This window comes from Rhinatrema bivittatum, chromosome 4 (assembly GCF_901001135.1).
Source record: "Rhinatrema bivittatum chromosome 4, aRhiBiv1.1, whole genome shotgun sequence".
Taxonomy (NCBI): Eukaryota; Metazoa; Chordata; class Amphibia; order Gymnophiona; family Rhinatrematidae; genus Rhinatrema; species Rhinatrema bivittatum.
This window is the reverse complement of record NC_042618.1, coordinates 87,636,263-87,655,765: the sequence shown is the minus strand read 5'-3', so window position 1 is coordinate 87,655,765 and position 19,503 is coordinate 87,636,263. Positions and strand designations below refer to the sequence as shown.

General features: G+C 42.7%; 1 protein-coding gene and 1 long non-coding RNA gene across 2 annotated transcripts in view; one reads left to right on the top strand and one right to left on the bottom strand.

Moving 5' to 3' along the window:
* ZNF410 (zinc finger protein 410) overlaps positions 1-4,357 on the top strand; it is a 146,526-nt gene extending 142,169 nt beyond the window's left edge. The window contains 1 exon segment of the mRNA XM_029598452.1: positions 2,954-4,357. The gene's annotated coding sequence lies outside the window, so the exon portion shown is untranslated.
* On the bottom strand, positions 1,874-19,181 carry LOC115089968. The gene is made up of 3 exons (XR_003856281.1): positions 18,966-19,181; positions 17,992-18,187; positions 1,874-2,776 (listed from the first exon to the last, which is right to left on the bottom strand). It is a non-coding gene; the product is annotated as an uncharacterized LOC115089968 (long non-coding RNA).
* Positions 19,182-19,503: the final 322 nt, after the last annotated feature.

Here is a 19,503-nt window from a genome sequence, read left to right as displayed (position 1 = left end):
GCTCATTCTACCAGAGCACAATCAGCCTCTTGGGCAGAAGCTAAGCTGCTGTCGCCTGCAGAGATATGTAAAGCGGCGACGTGGTCCTCCCTCCATACCTTCTTCAGATTCTACCGTCTGGACATTCAGGCCAGGGAGGACACAGCATTTGCGAGGGCGATCCTACACGGTCCTCGGGCAGCCTCCCGCCCAGTCCGGGAATAGCTTTTGTACATCCCATTTGTTTTGAGTCCATCTGCTACACGCTAGGAAATGTTGAGATTACTTACCTGGTAATCTCCTTTTCCTTAGTGTATGCAGATGGACTCAGCATCCCGCCCAGCTGCCGGCATACATGGGGATTCGCCGACTCACGGTAAGCCATGTTTTGCTTATAATAGGGCTTCCACCCTGCCGGGTGTCGACGCCTTCCGGTTGAGAACATTGGCGGTCTCCAGCTCCATCAATTGGTCAGGGTAATCCTGTTGATTAATCGATCGGTCAGTTACACATATAGCCATAAAGCTTTTGCAAGGAAGATTACTGAATTGCTGCACTTCCTGCGGGGGTATATGTACCCGTGCTGATGTCAGATCCGTCTCCAACTGCTAGCACGAGCACACTATACCCATTTGTTTTGAGTCCATCTGCATACACTAAGGAAAACGAGATTATCAGGTAAGTAATCTCTACATTTTCAGCCCAGGGCCTCTCCTCATTTATTGGCTGCCAGCAGGTTGGGCTTTGCTAGTGGCCCCACGGCCTCTCCTGCTGTGTCCCTGTGCAAATGCGCCGGGCCTATCAGAAAGCCACATAGTGGTAGAGTACCTGCAAACGTTTTAACCACTTTTCAAAGAGAAATTACCTGCTTGTGTGCTGCTGGGGAGAAATTGTGTGTAGAAGTGAAAATTCAGTTTTATGCGCATACTTTTCTCCCTGGCCCAAACATGCTCTGGGAATATCTGTAACAGCAGCTCTGCCAGGACAGATGTCAAACCAAGGATTTAGATGCCTCTATCTTTTTAAATTATCTCCATAAAATGATATATAAGAAGTTTGAAATTCTCCTGAGATAAAAGTGGAAATGGGGGGGGGAGAATTGGCGATTTCTTTGGTGAATGTTCCAAGTTGGTCTTGGTTATCTGGAGAGATGGGGATAAAGATGGAGGAAAACAAACGCACATTGCCTTGTGGTGTTTATGCTATATTGTTTACAAGTTTAGACTCGCATGATCTGTAAGTCATAAACATACAACTTGTAGAAATTTACCCTTGATCAGAAATAGTTAACTGTTTTTAAATTTCACTTTAATAGTATTTAAAGGCTATCTTAATGTAATAATTAGTTTTAAGAGATCATTAGAAAGTCAGGGCACTGCTTCCCAGCCCTCTCCTGGAGGCACACCTATCCAGTTGGGTTTTCAGGATTGCTACAATGAATATGCATGAGAGAGGTTGACATACACTGGGTCTTCAATGCATGTAAATCTGTCTCATGTTTATTTATTATAGGTGTCCTGGAAATTCTACTAGTTATCTGGCCCTCCAGAAACAGAGTCAAAGAAATGAGTTCAAAATGGAAAATATTTTGAAACTGAATGTAAATTATGAGATCAAGCAATCTTTAGAAATGGATGTAAATGACCTAGGATATTTTCTCCCATTCTGGGCTTTTGGGAACACGTTTGCTTGGTCATTTATCAAGAGTCCTGAATGTATTTTTTGCAAAATTTATTCTTGATTACCCACTTTTCGTTTGGAAACTAAGTCAAAACCATACAGTACATCATAAAATCAGAAAATAATTCAACTAAATAAAAAAAAGTATGATATACAAACCCAATCAGATCCCAGGCCACTAAATAACTTAGTCATTTACTGTTGTAAATAAGAATTGAAGGTGAGTAAGGATAGAAAGCAGCATGTCTTTACAAAAATCATTCTGGATTCTTTGCAGGCCATTTTATGGGTGCAATGTAGGAATAATCTAAAGATGATGTAGTGCTTTAACGTCTTAGAGCACATAGGTCCATCCCTCAGTAGAGAGATATCATGTTACATAACCATGCTAATGAAAGGGTGAAAGTTTTAAGGTTCCAGAGTCCAATCTACTCAGAACTCTGTCTGTTACCAGTTAGCTCGAGTTATTTATTTTACCTTTGTCTGTCTGTTTTTATTTTGTGAATGTTTTAACTATACTCCACTTCGCTCATAATTTGTAGAGGTGAGTAAGAAATAAAATCATATGTTTGGATGTACATCTGAAAAAGGGAGCTTTATTCATTAATTCTTCACTCAGCGTTTGTTTTTACTTCCATTTTTGCCATGGGCTGTAATAACTGTCTCATTCTCACCTGGCTCCATGTGATAAGGAGCAACTCTGATCTAGTCCTGGCTTTGCCCCAATGCATGCAGGGATTTGTGGTTCTGATTTTCTTAAGGAAAGCAATGGGAACATCAGAACTACAAATCCAGTGCTATATGATAAAATCAGGACTGGACTAGCCTGTTCCTTATGACATGGAGCTGGCTGGCTCCCAGGGACTGTGAGGCAGCATGTCCCTACTATTACTGCTCTTATTTATCATTTCTAAAGTGCTGCCAGACAGAAACACTCACAAGACAGAGATTACAATCTAGTGTCAATAGAAACATACATGGCAAGGAAGTCTGGTCATCTGCACTTCTGCTTCAGGCACTTCTCCAGGGTCAGACATAAATAAGATAAGCCAGTCTTCAGCCTCCTTTTGTCTGTAATACTCCCAGGTAAAGTTATGCTGTCAAGCCACCCGTCCACCTTGGTGAGGTAAGAGGAAAGAATTTGGATAATAAAAGCCAGCTCGTCCCAGGGAGGATGCTTACAAAGCAGTAATAACAGCTTTCTTATTATTCACGTTCTCTTCCCAAAGCTCACCATTCCCAGCATTCACCACTCACGCATGGCATTTTATAACAGCTAACATGTGTTTTACAGGTGATGATGCAGGAAGAAGAAGAACGTGCAGCAGGACAGAGTGAAGTGATATATCCTGTCCAGAAAGACAAGCCTTGCACCTCGAGGAAAAGACACCCTGGGACTGCATCTGTGAAATCTTCCATATTGAGTGTATTCATGCTGCCATAAGCAGTCCTTTGACCAGGAAGGTTTCCAGATTGTTTGACTTGCATGTGCTTGCGGGATCTGTCACAATTTGCTATCTAAGGCAGCTTTCTTGAGTTTGTCACCCTCTGTGACCTGAAAAACCACTTCTCTGTTTGGTGAACCTCTCCCAAATTTATCACCCTCTACTAGCAGAGTTTATGAATAACATGGGTTTAAATCCATCAATGGCCTTGAAAAAGTACATCACTCCAGTTGTTCAAACCATTTCCATATTAAATGCATAAAGGGTTTATAGGTCAGTGGTCTAGAAATGAACTCCTGCAAGTTTTTCTTATTGTAGATCTGTTTCCCCAATCCTTCTTCTTTAATTACATCGACTCAACAGTGCAATGTAAGACAGGTTTGAAGGGAGAGAAAGGAAAGTGAATTTCCAAACAGTGAATGGAAATTAAGAGCTCACAATGTAGCCCAGGACTAAGAAAGTTAATAGCAAGAATCCTTGCTGTGTTCGGGACTGAGGGATTAAAATGTTATGGCAGGGACGTGAAAGAATTAATAGCCTGTAGCAGCATTTTATAGTGAAGTATTAGAGACTGAGGGAGTTGTTGTTCTTGTATAGGCTATAGAGAACCTCTTGTTTTCTTCAGAACTGAGGGCTTAATGTTAAAGGAGAGTTCATGATCTGCCTGGCACTGAAAGAATTAATGATAGATTGGAGTTGTAGTGTGCCGAGGTAGTTTGATGTTATACCTGGGACCCAAGGGGTTAGTAGTCTAAGATTCAGAACCCATGATGTATCTGTGACTGTTTGCAAGTCGTTAGGCTTTCAGTACCTGGAAGCAGTGTTATTTCTTTCTAAAGTGTATGGGAGGCTGCCAGGCCCTCACAGGATGCTGGAGCACCCCTGGGAAGTGCTCTCCCATGCACTTTAGTGGGAACGGTTCCTGAAATAGCTAGATATTTTTTATTCTATTTTGTCCATTTACTGTAATTTAAAATATTTGAAGTCGTATTTAGAAAATTTGCAATGTTCTTTTGCCTGTAAATAAACATTGTGCACTAATTTAAGCTTCATGCTCAGAGTCTAATAAGGATTCCTTTTATCTAATATGAAAATAAAAAGAATGGGGAGCTGTAGTAACTCTTTGATGCTTTACAACCGAAAACTGCAGCAATAACAATTAAAACATACAATGGATTTTCTAGGTTTTAGGTTCCAAAATGTTAATTTACTGTAAAAAATAAATAAATAAAAATCTTAGATTAAGAACCTTCTGTAGGGAGTAAAACAGAACAATTTTTGACACCCAGCCTTTCTAGCCTGCCTTCTTGGTCTCTGTATATACTCTTGCTTTGCTACAGCAAAGGTGTCTCTCTGCTTGTCTTTTCTCCTTTTTGAGTTCTGATACTGTTTTGCCCAATTAAGTTTTATTGGGAGATTGTTTGTGCCCTGGAGTTATTGGAGTGCCTGTCCCAAATCCTTTCTGCTTTAGGGTATGCATGTGGGAGGCAGTCGTTAGCCTGTGTTGCACTTTTAACATACATAGACAGTGTAAAGTAAGCATGCTACAAGGACCTGTATACTTTGCACCTGCTACTTGTGCCGGTGGCTGAGTAAAGAGAGAACAGTATATATTTGAAAATCAAGGGGCAGATTTTAAAAGGGTTCCGGGATGCGCGTATGTCCCGGGGCTTTGGGAAGGGGGTGGGGGCGGGACCGAGGCCTCCAGCACAGCGACTGTGCCGGGGGATCGTGCGCCGGCAGCTGGCCAGCGTAACTTAAAATAAGGGTAGGGGGAGATTTAGGTAGGGCTGGGAAGCGAGGGAAAGTTGGGGGGGGGGGGGCCGGAGGGAACGGAGAAAGCCATCAAGGCTCCCCTAGGGCTCGGCTCACGCAAGGTGCACTAGTGTGCAACCCCTTGTGCGCACAGACCCCGGATTTTATAACATGCGTGCTTAAATCGGGCGTACATTTGTGCACGCATGTTTAAAAATCCAGCCCCAAATGTACACACTGGTTTTCCTACTTTTTTGCATCCTTCTCCTGTGTCTCAGTACATCACTTCCTCACCATCTTTTCCCCAACTCTTCACCATGTACTTATCCACTAGACTCCTACACCTTAAGAGGTCAATTTTCAGTAATTTATGCAGGTTAAAAGCGTTTTACCTTTGCTAATTGCCTCCCTTGATGCAGATCAAAGTCTGCAACATTCCCTCAAAAAAAAAAAAAACCCTGCGATCTTTTAAGTGATGTTCAAAGGGGAATTAGAGAGGAAGAAAATGTACATAAGAACCAACTACTGCTATGGGAAAAATGAGAGCAAAATAAATTCTCACTCTTGGTACATAGACAACTGCCAATTTAGGGGGTTGGGAAGAATTCTGCATAATAGCAATCAATTAGATTTTCACGTAGATAAGCAGCTGAATTAGCCATGATGTCTGGGTATGTCTTCTGTGCCACTAGGTGGCGGAGCTCTCTAAGGTCTTTCAGCTAGGTGCTCCCTCTTGTATCTCCTCGGGTTTGCCTGAGGCTCCTGGGTCGGTTCTTTTCCATGCGGCAGTTAGCATGCAAAGCTCTATTCTCTCGAGAGACTGGAAAGTTTCTTTGAGGAAAATGTAAAAAAAAAAAAAAAGGTTTAAAACATTCTGAACAACATCCAGAGACATGCCTCGTCCTGGATTCAAATTTTGTTCCTGTGGCAAAATACTGTCTGCCACCGATGGCCACATTTACTGCTATCTATGCCTGGGACCCTTCCATGACCAGGCAAACTGTGGATGTATATCCCCACGAGCCCAGCGCCAACGGGCTGCCAAACTTCAGTAACTTCAATCCAGAGCTTCGGGCTCTTATGCCCCTTCCGAGGCCTCGGTCAGATCTTCCCCAGGCTCAAAAAGGAAGAAAAATGTCTCCTTTGTCAAGTAGGGCCTCCTCAGTTGAAACCCCCAGGTCAGAACACTTGCCGTTGCTCGCCCACCAAAAATCGCCGCATGGCGCAGGAGATGCATTGGTGGCTGCATGCTTCACCCGACGCATTGACGCTCGGAAGACCGCACCAGCTCTGCTCTGAAGCGTCAAAGCATCAACGCACCCCCAAGGGACCGGAGCATCGATGCAAGGATGGTGCTGTGTTGAAGCCATGCCAATCCGGTGCATTTTCGACGCAGCCGATGCATCGACGCGAGGAAGCAACTGTGTCACATCCTTGCCTGATCAATGCACCATCGACGCACATCGGCGCACATAGCAATCTTCCGACACAGAAACAACCTATGAAACACCATTCAGGTCACAAAAGACCCAGAGAGGTGTCACCACCCTTGATGATTGAGTCTGATCCAGATGTTTCACCACCTCGCATATCAGATACGACTCCTGTATCACCTGGGGCATTATCGACTGTTTCCCTGACTTCCATGGGCGCCCTCACCCCTGAGCAATCTCAGCCAGCTCCACAGGTTATCCCGACTGAGAAAACTACCAGCAAAAGACAAACACAGGCGGATGTACTCCGGCCTCTCTACCACCGGTTGCAGAACCACCACATACGCCATCGACGACTGGACTGGCTAATCAAGCCATGTCTCAAATTATGAATATATTGACTCGATTCTTACAGTCAATAGAAAAGTCTCATTTACCGCCTCAACTGTCTCCTCCCATATCACCGACAGTTCTGGAAGATCCAGTGATACCAGGCCCAGCACTAAAGGACCTTCCAACCTCTCCTCCATCTCTGAGGAAATTTCAGTTTCGGATTTCTCTTCAAATTCTTCGGGTTACCGATCTGATCCAGTGGAGGTACCCCTGGAGCTGTCTTCACCTCCAGAAGACCTTACATACTCACAGTTCACAGAAAAGGTCAGTCAAATGCTTAACGTGGAGATAAAGAGGATTCCTGATCCATGTCAGGAAATGTTAGGCATCTTAAACATTTTTATGCGCCTACTGAACCAGTGGCCTTACCGCAACATCCTGTTTTGACAGTGTTGATGGAAAAGTCGTGGGCTACTCCATTGTTCATACCCCCGACATCACGAAAAATCGATCTCAAGTATAGAATGAAAGATTCTCTCTTCCATTCCTCAGTTCAGCTACCACATCATTCCGTGGTAGTAGAGTCGGCAATGCAGAAGGCTCGTAAATCGAGAATCCATTCCAACACACCGCCGACCAAGGGAATCAAAACACTGAATGATTTTGCGAAAAAATCATTTCAATCTGCGATGCTAAATGCCACTACCAGTTTTACATTGCACAATACCTGTTCGATAAATTACAAGCGCTGAAACCACACCTCTAGCAAGGCTTGCCAGACACCAATTTACCTCCTCAGTACCATAACCTAGAGGAAGGTTTGAGACACCTATTAAGATCTATTTATGAAGGATTTGATGTCTCTTCCAAGACTTCAGCAAATGCCTTAGCAGCGAGACGTCTCGCATAGTTACGTTCCAGCGCCATAAGAGACTATGTTCACGACAAGTTAGCAAACCTACCTAGTCGTCCGGAAAACTTGTTCGGGGACTGTGACAAAGATCAAGGAGCAAAAGACAGCAGTCCTTTCATTGACATCCCCTCACAACCATCCACATCACTATTCTACGTCCGCTCCGTACAGAAGAACAACCTTTTAAGTCATTCAAACCTTATTCCAATACAAACCTCAATCAGCAACCTTATCAACATCAAGCACCGCGCCAGTGTGCCAGAGCCCCTCGTCAACCACGTCAGCAAGCTGACCCGCAGCCCGCAAAAACCCAGCTGGGTTTTTAAAAGTAATCTTGCCACCATCACAATCCCTCCCAGTGGGCGGCAGGTTGTCCAGTTATCTTCCAGCCTGGAGTCACATTACCTCGGATCAATGGGTCCTATCAATAATAGAACAGGGTTACACTGTCCATGTCTCATCCCTCCCGACCCTCCCGCACTGGCTTCTGCAGAAGCAGTTAACATCTCAGAAAGAACCTCTTCTGAAAGAACTCCAGATTCTTCTACAGAATAAATGCATTCAGAAGTTGCCTTACCTCAGTTCCATCAGGGGTTTTACTCACAATGCTTCCTAATTCCCAAGAAGTCAGGAGGTCTACGCCCAATCTTGGACCTACGTTCACTCAACAAACATCTCCACAGGGAAAAGTTCAAAATGACTTCTCTCAAATCCATTCTTCAACCCAGGGATTGGATGTGCTCACTGGATGTGAAGGTTGTGTATGCTCACGTTACAATGCACCCCAGTTCCTGGTGTTATCTATGTTTCTAGGCGGACAACCAGCACTTCCAATACAAGGTCCTTCCATTCGGCCTTTCCTCTGCCCCTAGAGTCTTCACCAAATATCTGGCAGTGGCAGTGGCACACCTTCGTTGTCAGGGTGTGCAAATATTTCCCTATCTGGATGATTGGCTCCTAGTAGCATCCAATCAAACATTGCTACAAAACAATCTTCTTTAAACAATTTCTTGCCTAGACAATCTAGGCCTCCTAATAAATTACGAAAAATCAAATCTGGAACCCACTCAAACCTTACAATTCATAGGAGCTTACATCGACACAATTCAAGACAAGGCTTTCCTTCCTCACCCGAGAGCATTAGCTCTCTCCACACTATCTACGATTCTAATACACAGAGCAACAGTACCAGCTCGCCAAATCCTAACCGTTCTAGGACACATGGTGCCATCCATCGATGTGGTCTGCATACGCGTTGCCTATAATGGGGTCTAAAGAACCAATGGACTCAATTTCTCCATCCTTGTCCACTCCTATCTCCTTAACCAACAGCATGAAAAAAGACCTACAGTGGTGGCTACTCCCGTCGACACTATGGACGGGCTCACCCTTACGACCCCTTAGTCATCAGATAATACTCACCACAGATGCATCCCCCAAAGGATGGGGAGCTCACCTAGACCATTTACAGGCACAAGGTCTATGGACCACATACGAATGTACACTACACATAAACATTCTGGAACTCAAAGCGGTAAAAAAACGCCCTTTGGGCCTTCGAAAACTCCCTGCGGGAGAAAATAGTAATGATTCACACAGGCAACCAAGTTACTATGTTCTACATAAACAAGGAAGGAGGGTCCGGTTCTTGGAGCCTCTGCAAGGAGGCAGTTCAGATACTGGCGTGGGATCACCAATGATCAATTTCTCTTCAAGCGACTTATCTGCCCGGGATCCACAATTCCAGAGCAGACAAAATCAGCAGAATATTTCATCCCTACAAATGGGAATTAGATCAGAAAGTGGCTCACCACATATTCTCCGTTTGGGGTCTTCCTCCCATTGACCTCCTCTTCGCAACAGGAAAATGGAGAATGTTTGTTGGGTTTACCCAAGCCCATTAGGACTCGCTCCAGATGCCTTTCTCGTCAGTTGGTCTCACAACCTATTGTGTGCTCTCCCTCCGATACCACTTATCTCTCGCACGATCCAGAGATGTATCGAAGACCAAGCGGATCTGATCCTAATTGCACCAGCATGGCCAAGGCAACCATGGTACAGCTACCTACTGCACCTAACAATCCGCAACCCAATTCCCCTAGGCAGCAACCCTCAGCTTCTTACCCAGGAAAATGGATCTCTGCTGCATCCTCTTCACTCCTCCCTGCACCTCATGGCATGGAGATTGAGAGGCTCGCGTACCAGCACTTAGATACTTCTCCTGCTCTTCAAGACATATTGCTGTCCTCGAGGAAACTGTCGACCAGAGTCAATTACTAAAGAAAGTGGTAACGCTACAGTTCCTGGTGCTCAACAACGGATATGAATCTCCTACCTTGTCCACCTGAACACCTTCTCTCCTATCTCCATCTTCTCTACAGTGAAGGCCTTGCTACCTCCTCACTACAAGCTCATTTAAGCGCTATAGTAGCTTTCCACATTCCTCTAAACGGGGAACCCATTTCATGTCGTGTTCATATTATCGTGTTGATATTATATTCTTAACCTCTAACTTCCTAGGCCTTTCTTTCCTGCTTCCTAAGCCTCCAAGTTTACCACCCTGTTGAATGTAACTTTGATTCTTCATTTATATAAAAAGTTTGGTTTTTCTGTTACAGTTTCCCCTGTTTGATGTAAACCGATCTGATATGGTATTTAACCATGAAGGTCAGTATAGAAAAAATTCTAAATAAATAAATAAATGTCATTCGTTGGTATCCAGATGCATGAAAGGAGTGTTATACCTACGTCCACCTTTACGGAAACCACCGATACTGTGGGACATTAATATAGTCATCAAACAACTGATGCTTCCACCCTTTGAACCATTGAACCCTTTGAACCATTGGATACTTGTCACCTTCGATACCTCTCATAGAAGGTGCTTTTCCTGATTGCTTTAACTTCAGCAAGGAGAATAAGTGAGAATAAGTAGAGCATATAGAAAGGCATGATTTAATGGAACACAGTCAACATGGATTTAGCCAAGTCTTGCCTCACAAATCTGCTTCACTTTTTTGAAGGAGTTAATAAACATGTCGATAAAGGTGAACCGGTAGATGTAGTATACTTGGATTTTCAGAAGGCGTTTGACAAAGTTCCTCATGAGAGGCTTCTAGGAAAAGTAAAAAGTCATGGGATAGGTGGCGATGTCCTTTTGTGGATTGCAAACTGGCTAAAAGACAGGAAACAGAGAGTAGGATTAAATGGACAATTTTTTCAGTGGAAGGGAGTTGGCAGTGGAGTGCCTCAGGGATCTGTATTGGGATCCTTACTTTTCAATATATTTATAAATGATCTGGAAAGAAATATGCAGATGACACAAAATTGTTCAGAGTAGTTAAAGCACAAGCAGATTGTGATAAATTGCAGAAGACCTTTTGAGACTGGAAAATTGGGCATCCAAATGGCAGATGAAATTTAATGTGGATAAGTGCAAGGTGATGCACATAGGGAAAAATAACCCATGCTATAATTACACAATGATGGGTTCCATATTAAGTGCTACAACCCAAGAAAGAGATCTAGGCGTCATAGTGGATAAAACATTGAAATCGTCAGTTCAGTGTGCTGCGGCAGTCAAAAAAGCAAACAATGTTGGGAATTATTAGAAAGGGAATGGTGAATAAAATGGAAAATATCATAATGCCTCTGTATTTCTCCATGGTGAGACTGCACCTTGAATACTGTGTACAATTCTGGTCACTGCATCTCAAAAAAGATATAATTGCGATGGAGAAGGTACAGAGAAGGGCTACCAAAATGACAAGGGGAATGGAACAGCTCCCCTATGAGGAAAGACTAAAGAGGTTAGGACTTTTCATCTTGGAGAAGAGTGGCTGAGGGGGGATATGATAGAGATGTTTAAAATCATGAGAGGTCTAGAACGGGTAGATGTGAATCGGTTATTTACTCTTTCGGATAATAGACTAGGGGGCAATCCATGAAGTTAGCATGGGGCACATTTAAAACTAATCGGAGAACGTTCTTTTTCACTCAACGCACAATTAAACTCTGGAATTTGTTGCCAGAGGATGTGGTTAGTGCAGTTAGTGTAGCTGTGTTTAAAAAAGGATTGGACAAGTTCTTGGAGGAAAAGTCCATTACCTGCTATTAAGTTCACTTAGAGAATAGCCACTGCCATTTGCGACGGTAACATGGAATAGACTTCGTTTTTGGGTGCTTGCCAGGTTCTTGTAGCCTGGATTGGCCAGTGTTGGAGACAGGATGCTGGGCTTGATGGACCCTTGGTCTGACCCAGTATGGCATGTTCTTAATAGCAGGTAATGGACTTCTCCTCCAAGAACCTATCCAATCCTTTTTTAAACACAGCTATACTAACTGCACTAACCACATCCTCTGGCAACAAATTCCAGAGTTTAATTGTGCGTTGAGTAAAAAAGAACTTTCTCCGATTAGTTTTAAATGTGCCCCATGCTAACTTCATGGAGTGCCCCCTAGTCTATTATCCGAAAGAGTAAATAACCGATTCACATCTACCCGTTCTAGACCTCTCATGATTTTAAACACCTCTATCATATCCCACCTCAGCCGTCTCTTCTCCAAGCTGAGAAGTCCTAACCTCTTTAGTCTTTCCTCATAGGGGAGCTGTTCCATTCCCCTTATCATTTTCATCGCCCTTCTCTGTACCTTCTCCATCGCAGTTATATCTTTGTTGAGATCCGTCGACCAGAATTGTACACAGTATTCAAGGTGCGGGCTCACCATGGAACGATACAGAGGCATTATGACATTTTCTGTCTTATTCACCATTCCCTTTCTAATAATTCCCAACATTCTGTTGCTTTTTTGACTGCTGCAGCACACTGAGCCGATGATTTCAATGTGTTATCCACTATGACGCCTGGATCTCTTTCTTGGGTGGTAGCACCTAATATGGAACCTAACATTGTGTAACTATAGCATGGGTTATTTTTCCCTATATGCATCACCTTGCACTTATCCACATTAAATTTCATCTGCCATTTGGATGCCCAATTTTCCAGTCTCACAAGGTCTTCCTGCAATTTATCACAATCTGCTTGTGATTTAACTACTCTGAACAATTTTGTATCATCTGCAAATTTGATTACCTCACTCGCTGTATTTCTTGCCAGATCATTTATAAATATATTGAAAAGTAGGGGTCCTAATACAGATCCCTGAGGCACTCCACTGCCCACTTCCTTCCACTGAGAAAATTGTTCATTTAATCCTACTCTCTGTTTCCTGTCTTTTAGCTAGTTTCTAATCCATGAAAGGACATCGCCACCTCTCCCATGACTTTTTACTTTTCCTAGAAGCTTCTCATGAGGAACTTTGTCAAATGCCTTCTGAAAATCCAAGTACACTACATCTACTGGTTCACCTTTATCCACATGTTTATTAACTCCTTCAAAAAAGTGAAGCAGATGTAAGGCAAGACTTGCCTTGGGTAAAGTCATGCTGGCTTTGTTCCATTAAACCATGTCTTTCTATATGTTCTGTGATTTTGATGTTTAGAACACTTTCCACTATTTTTCCTGGCTCTGAAATCAGGCTAAACCGGGCTGTAGTTTCCCGGATCGCTCCTGGAGCCCTTTTTAAATATTGGGTTACATTAGCGATCCTCCAGTCTTCAAGTACAATGGATGATTTTAATGATAGGTTACAAATTTTTACTAATAGGTCTGAAATTTCATTTTTTAGTTCCTTCAGAACTCTGGGGTGTATACCATCCGGTCCAGGTGATTTACTACTCTTCAGTTTGTCAATCAGGTCTACCACATCTTCTAGGTTCACCGTGATTTTGTTCAGGCCATCTGAATCATTACCCATGAAAACCTTCTCCAGTATGGGTACCTCCCCAACATCCTCTTCAGTAAACACTGAAGCAAAGAAATCATTTAATCTTTCCACAATGGCCTTATCTTCTCTAAGTGCCCCTTTAACCCCTCTATCATCTAACAATCCAACTGACTCCTTCACAGGCTTTCTGCTTCGAATTTATTTTAAAAAGTTTTTACTGTGAGTTTTTACCTCTACAGCCAACTTCTTTTCAAATTCTCTCTTAGCCTGTTTTATCAATGTCTTGCATTTAACTTGCCAACACTTATGCATTATACTATTTTCTTCTGGTGGATCCTTCTTCCAAGTTTTGAATGAAGATCTTTTGGCTAAAATAGCTTCTTTCACCTCTCCTTTTAACCATGCTGGTAAATGTTTTGCCTTCTTTCCACCTTTTTTAATGTGTGGAATACATCTGGGCTGTGCTTCAAGGATGGTATTTTTTAACAATGACCACACCTCTTGCACAATTTTTACCTTTGTAGCTGCTCCTTTCAGTTTTTTCCTAAGTTTTTTTCATTTTATCAAAGTTTCCCCTTTGAAAGTTAAGCACGAGAGTCGTGGATTTGCTTATTGTCCCCCCTTCCAGTCATTAAATCAAATTTGATCATATTATGATCACTATTGCCAAGCGACCCCACCACTGTTACCTCTCTCACCAAGTCCTGTGCTCCACTGAGAATTAGATCTAAAATTGCTCCCTCTCTTGTCTGTTCCTGAACCAATTGCTCCATAAAAGTGTCATTTATTTCATCCAGGAACTTTATATATCTAGCATGTACCGATGATACATTTACCCAGTCAATATTGGGGTAATTGAAGTCTCCCATTATTACCGCACTACCAATTTGGTTAGCTTCCCTAATTTCTCTTAGCATTTCACTGTCAGTCTCACCATCTTGGCCAGGTGGTAGTATACTCCTATCCCTATAGTCTTCCTTGACACACAAAGGATTTCTTCCCATATTCAATTGTGCATTTAGTCTCATGCAGGATGTTTATCATGTTGGACTCTATGCCATCCCAGACATAAAGCGCCACACCGTCTCCAGGGTGCTTCTCTCTGTCATTGAGATATAATTTGTACCCTGGTATAGCACTGTCCCATTGGTTGTCCTCCTTCCACCATGTCTCTGACATGCCAATTAAGGGGGTCATTTATCAAAATGCGCTAAATCTTTTTTGCATGCGTTAAGGACTTGGCACATGCGAAAAGCCCCGTTAACGCATGTGATAGGCCCATAACGCATGCGAAAATGTGTTTACCGCTTGCGATAGCACCATATCATATGGTGCGATGCAAATATGGAAACTAGGAGGAGTTAGGGGCGGGGAATGGGCTGAGTTTGCCTGGCTGCGAAGAGCTATCGCACAGACGTAACGCCGTTTTTAACAACACCTCTTTGAATTGCGTTAGCTGCCGTCTCCCACAAGACCTTAGTTTTTGGCAAGTACCCAAGACCTTAGTTTTTGGGTACTTGCCAGGTTCTTATAGCCTGGATTGGCCACTGTTGGAAACAGGATGCTGGGCTTGATGGACCCTTGGTCTGACCCAGTATGGCATTTTCTTATGTTCTTATGACCTATTTAGATGAATTGAAGCAGAGAGAGAGAGACTGGCCATGATGTCATCTCCCTAGATAGGTATTTGTATCCCTATGGTATGCCCACCTAGTAACTTGAGGTGAGGGTTAGGTATCAGTGTAGGGGGTTAGGGGCCCTTTTGACATTCAATGTTAGATGTACGAACAGAACAGTGGTCTCTTGTGAACATTTAATGACCCTCAGCGTGAGATTTGGGCAAAGTTCTCTCAACCTACCTTGATGGACTCAACATCAAGTGTCGGCTTTCCCCTTAGAGCAGCTTTTAAACTAGAACAATCTCCTTTTTAAAGGTTAGTGCCAGCAGTCTGGTTCCACCCTGGTTAAGGTAGATCCCATCCCTTCGGAAGAGACTCCCCTTCCCCAAAAGGTTCTCCAGTTCCTAACAAAACTGAATCCCTCTTGCACCATTGTCTCATCCACACATTGAGACTCTGGAGATCTGCCTGCCTCTGGTGACCTGTGCATGGAACAGGGAGCGTTTCAGAGAATGCTAACCTGGAGGTTCTGGATTTAAGCTTTCTACCTAAGAGCCTAAATTTGGCTTCCAGAACCTCCCTCCCACATTTTCCTATGTCGTTGATGCCCACATGTACTACGACAGTCGGCTCTTCCCCATCACTCTTTAAAATCCTATCTAGGTGACGTGTGAGGTCTGCCACCTTTGCACCAGGTAGACATGTTACCAGGCGATCCTCATGCCCACCAGCCACCCAGTTGCCTACATTCCTAATAATCAAATCACCAACTATGATGGCCGACCAAACCCTTCCTTCCTGGGCAGTAGGCCTTGGGGAGATATCCTTGGTGCGAAAGGACAATGCATCACCTGGAGAGCAGGTCCTTGCTACAGGATCCTTTCCTGTTGTACCAGTTTGATGCTTTACAATCATGAGACCTTCTTCCAAGATCTGTCAGCACCAGCGCTGCCAGTCTGAAGTTGGGACTTGGCTACTATGTCCCTGAAGGTCTCATCTGTATATCTCTCTGTCTGCCTCAGCTCCTCCAGGTCTTCCACTCTAGCCTCCAGAGATCTGAATCATACTCTTGAGAGCCTGGAGCTCTTTACATTGCATGCACATGTACAATTTCTCACCGGTGGGTAAAAAAATCATACATGTGACACTTGATGCAAAAGACTGGGAAGCCCCCCTCTTGCTGCTGGACTGCTGCCTTCATCTCAAAATTGTTCAGTTCCTGCTTAAGTTTTAGGTTGCTATGGGAGTAGGAATGTGTCTAATTAATGTCCTTTAAATGTATTAGTGAATTCACTATATGTCTAGTAGTGGCCTGCAGGGGAATGATCAAACTCTCAATAAGTTTTGTTTTTGTTTGTTTATGGTTTTTGGGTTTTTTTTTTGTAAGTGGCACCTGCTTATAAATTAAAGGATGAGCTAGGGGTGGGTGGGTGAGGGGCAGTAGGGTTGGGAAATAAAAATAGTCTAACTTCAGTTAGTCAGCCAGAGTGACTCACTGCTCTCTTGATTAACAAATGTTGGTCCCTATTCAAACCCAATCACACTACCTCAACACCTTACCAAGGTGAGTAACTGAGCTGAACTATTCAACTTTTTTACTTAGGTATACACTACTCCTAGCTTATTTCTAGCTTCTGGCTACTTTTCTCTTTTTTTTTTTTTAATATACAAACACTCTAACTTGTGCTTACTAGCTGCCTTACAGACTTTTAAAGATAAACACACTAATTACTGCTTACTAGCTGCCTTACTGACTATTAAAAGCGCAAACACACTAAATAATATTCCCAAATATTTAACTTTGCCCCCATATGTTTTAAAAAGTCAATGTCCCAAGCAAAAGCTTACTGATTCATTTCAGCCACCAGCAAGGTGATCCTCTCCTCTCAGTGCTTCTAGGTTGGGAAGATCAAGGCCTCCCTTTTCTTGAAGCCCCTTCATAAATGTACCCACTATTCTAGCACTTTTTTTTCTTTCAAACAATGGCAGATATATTTGATTTGAGATAAGATATAAAGGAGGAGGTCAACTTAATAGGCAACATCTCACATAAGAAAAGTACCCAGGATAAAATGTTCATCTTTACTTTTGAGATTCTACCAAACCAGGATAGTGAAAAAGGCAACCATCTCTTAAGATCTTTTTTAACATTATTCAAGAAAGGTAAATAGTTCAATGAATATAGTTGATTTAAATTGGCAGATAGCTGTGTCCCCAAGTATTTCAGTGAACTGTGTGCCCACTGAAAAGAAAAATTATCAGAGATCAGGGAATGATACTTCTGAGATATGCCTAAGTCTAACAATTCTGACTTAATTACATTAATTTTATAACCAGATAACTGGCTGAAGCTCTCAATCAGATCAGAAAGAGATTTTAGAGACATGAGAGGTTCTCTGATGAAAAGGAGAATATCAGCAGCACAAAGAGCTAACATGTATTTCTCCCTCTGCTCCTACGATTCCATGGATGTTAGGATGTGATCTAATTGCACAGGCTAAAGGCTCCAAGAAGATGATAACGAGCAAGGGAGAAAGGGGACAGCCCTGTCTTCTCCCTCTGTTAAAGAATAAATGGGGTTTCTGCTTGCTCCAATCCCATTTGATTCTTTTAACCCTTCTTGTCTTATAGACTAAAAGTTTATTATTTATATAGAGATATGACTTCTTTTCTTTAGAGTAATTAAACTAATAAATCAAGTAACTTAGCATACAGAGAAATAAACCAGACCGGATGTATTTAAGAATACTTTCCCTTTTTATTCCAGATAAAAAAAGAAGAAATATCAAATCTTAAAACCTCTAAATGATTTTATGAGACATTTCCATGTTTAAGTATTAATCTAATCAAGCAGTATATAATTATCAGAGTAAATACTGTCACAGCCATGACAGATATAACAGAGACCAGATACACATCCACCAAAGACATTTTCTTGTAAAATCAATGATTCTCAAATATATATCTTTGCTAATACTAATTAGAAATAATAGTATTTAGTTTAAAAGGGTTCTCAAATGCTAAAAAAAAAAAATGTATATGCTCACCTGCTTTCAATGAAGCTAAAAAGCTCCGTTCTTTTGTCTGTCTCTCTCTCATGCACGTGGCAAAAAGGTCTGTCTCTTTGTTAGCCATCATTTAAATAACAGAATAAAATCCCCAGGTTGGGGCTGATCTTCTTTTCTTTCAAGAGTTCACTAATACATCTCCAAATGCTGCAAAACGCCGCTGCAAGAATTCTAACTGGCAAGAAAAAATCAGATCATATCACTCCCGCCCTGAAAAGCCTACACTGGCTTCCCATAGCACAAAGGATTGAATTTAAAATGCTAACAACTGTCCACAACTCAATCTACAATGCATCCAACCCCACCCTAATTGACATGATTCACCTTCACAAAGCACAACGGGCCACCAGAACCGAAGGCAAAATGACCCTAGACATACCTTCCCCCAGCATAGCCAAACTAACAGCCACGAGGAACAGAGCATTCTCCGTCGCAGGACCCAAATTATGGAACACCCTTCCCCATTACTTAAGATCACTCAATGACAGTAAATCTTTCAAAAAAGAACTCAAAACCTGGTATTTCAACCTAACCTTCCGCGACGGAGTCGGCTAAGCCATCCACATCCCTCTTCCCACCTCTTCCCCCTCTTCCCCCCTCCCTTCCTTCTACCACCCCCCTCCCTAACTAATACCCAAGCACCTCCACCTACTTCCCCCGTCCTACCCTCCCCCAACCCCTCCCTGACCTCCCACCCCTCCCCTCTCCCTACCACCCCTATGGCGTCCCATCCTCCTTCACCCCCCCCTCCCGCCCTCTCCTCCTTGTCTCTTGTTCTTCAATTTTTGCTACACAGCCCTCTATCCAGCCCGCCTCAGCTGATTCCCCCTGGCCCCCTCCCCACCCTATCTCAGCTCCCTGCTAGAGTGCCCCAGTGACTGTTTTAGTCACCAATCTGTTTACCAAGTTATTTAAGTTATATAAGATGTTATATTCGTATTTGTATACGTTACCAATTGGTCACCACTATGTATAAGTTGTTTATCCTGTAAACCGGAGTGAAGGCATCCCGCTATACTTCGGTATAAAAAAGCCTCGAAATAAATAAAATAAATAATTTGCCTCCCTCTCTAAAAAGAGAAGTCTGAAGCTAGAAAGTTACAAACTTCATTAAAATTGTTTTTTCCTGCTTTAGCAAGGATATGAAACTGCGGAGGTGTCCTGGCTAATTAAAATCTTGCCTGAATTCTCTTTCTACAGACAGAGGCAGGCAGGGATAGCTCTGTTTTTTTTCTAACTCAGCAGAGATAAGAGATTCAACTTGCTTTATTTTTTTTCTTCTAAACTGCAAGGACACAGATGGCTTAACTGGAATGCGGTCTGTTCTTTAGAAAAACAAGCCTGTAAAGGGCCCCTCTCCAACTAGACACAGAGATAAAATTAACAAGATATTTTTCTTTTTTGCATTTCCTTTGCAACTTCATAGTCACAGGTGTCTTTTGGAAGATATCTAAAAAAAGAGGCCCTTGTCTAATGCTGGGCTTTAAGAAA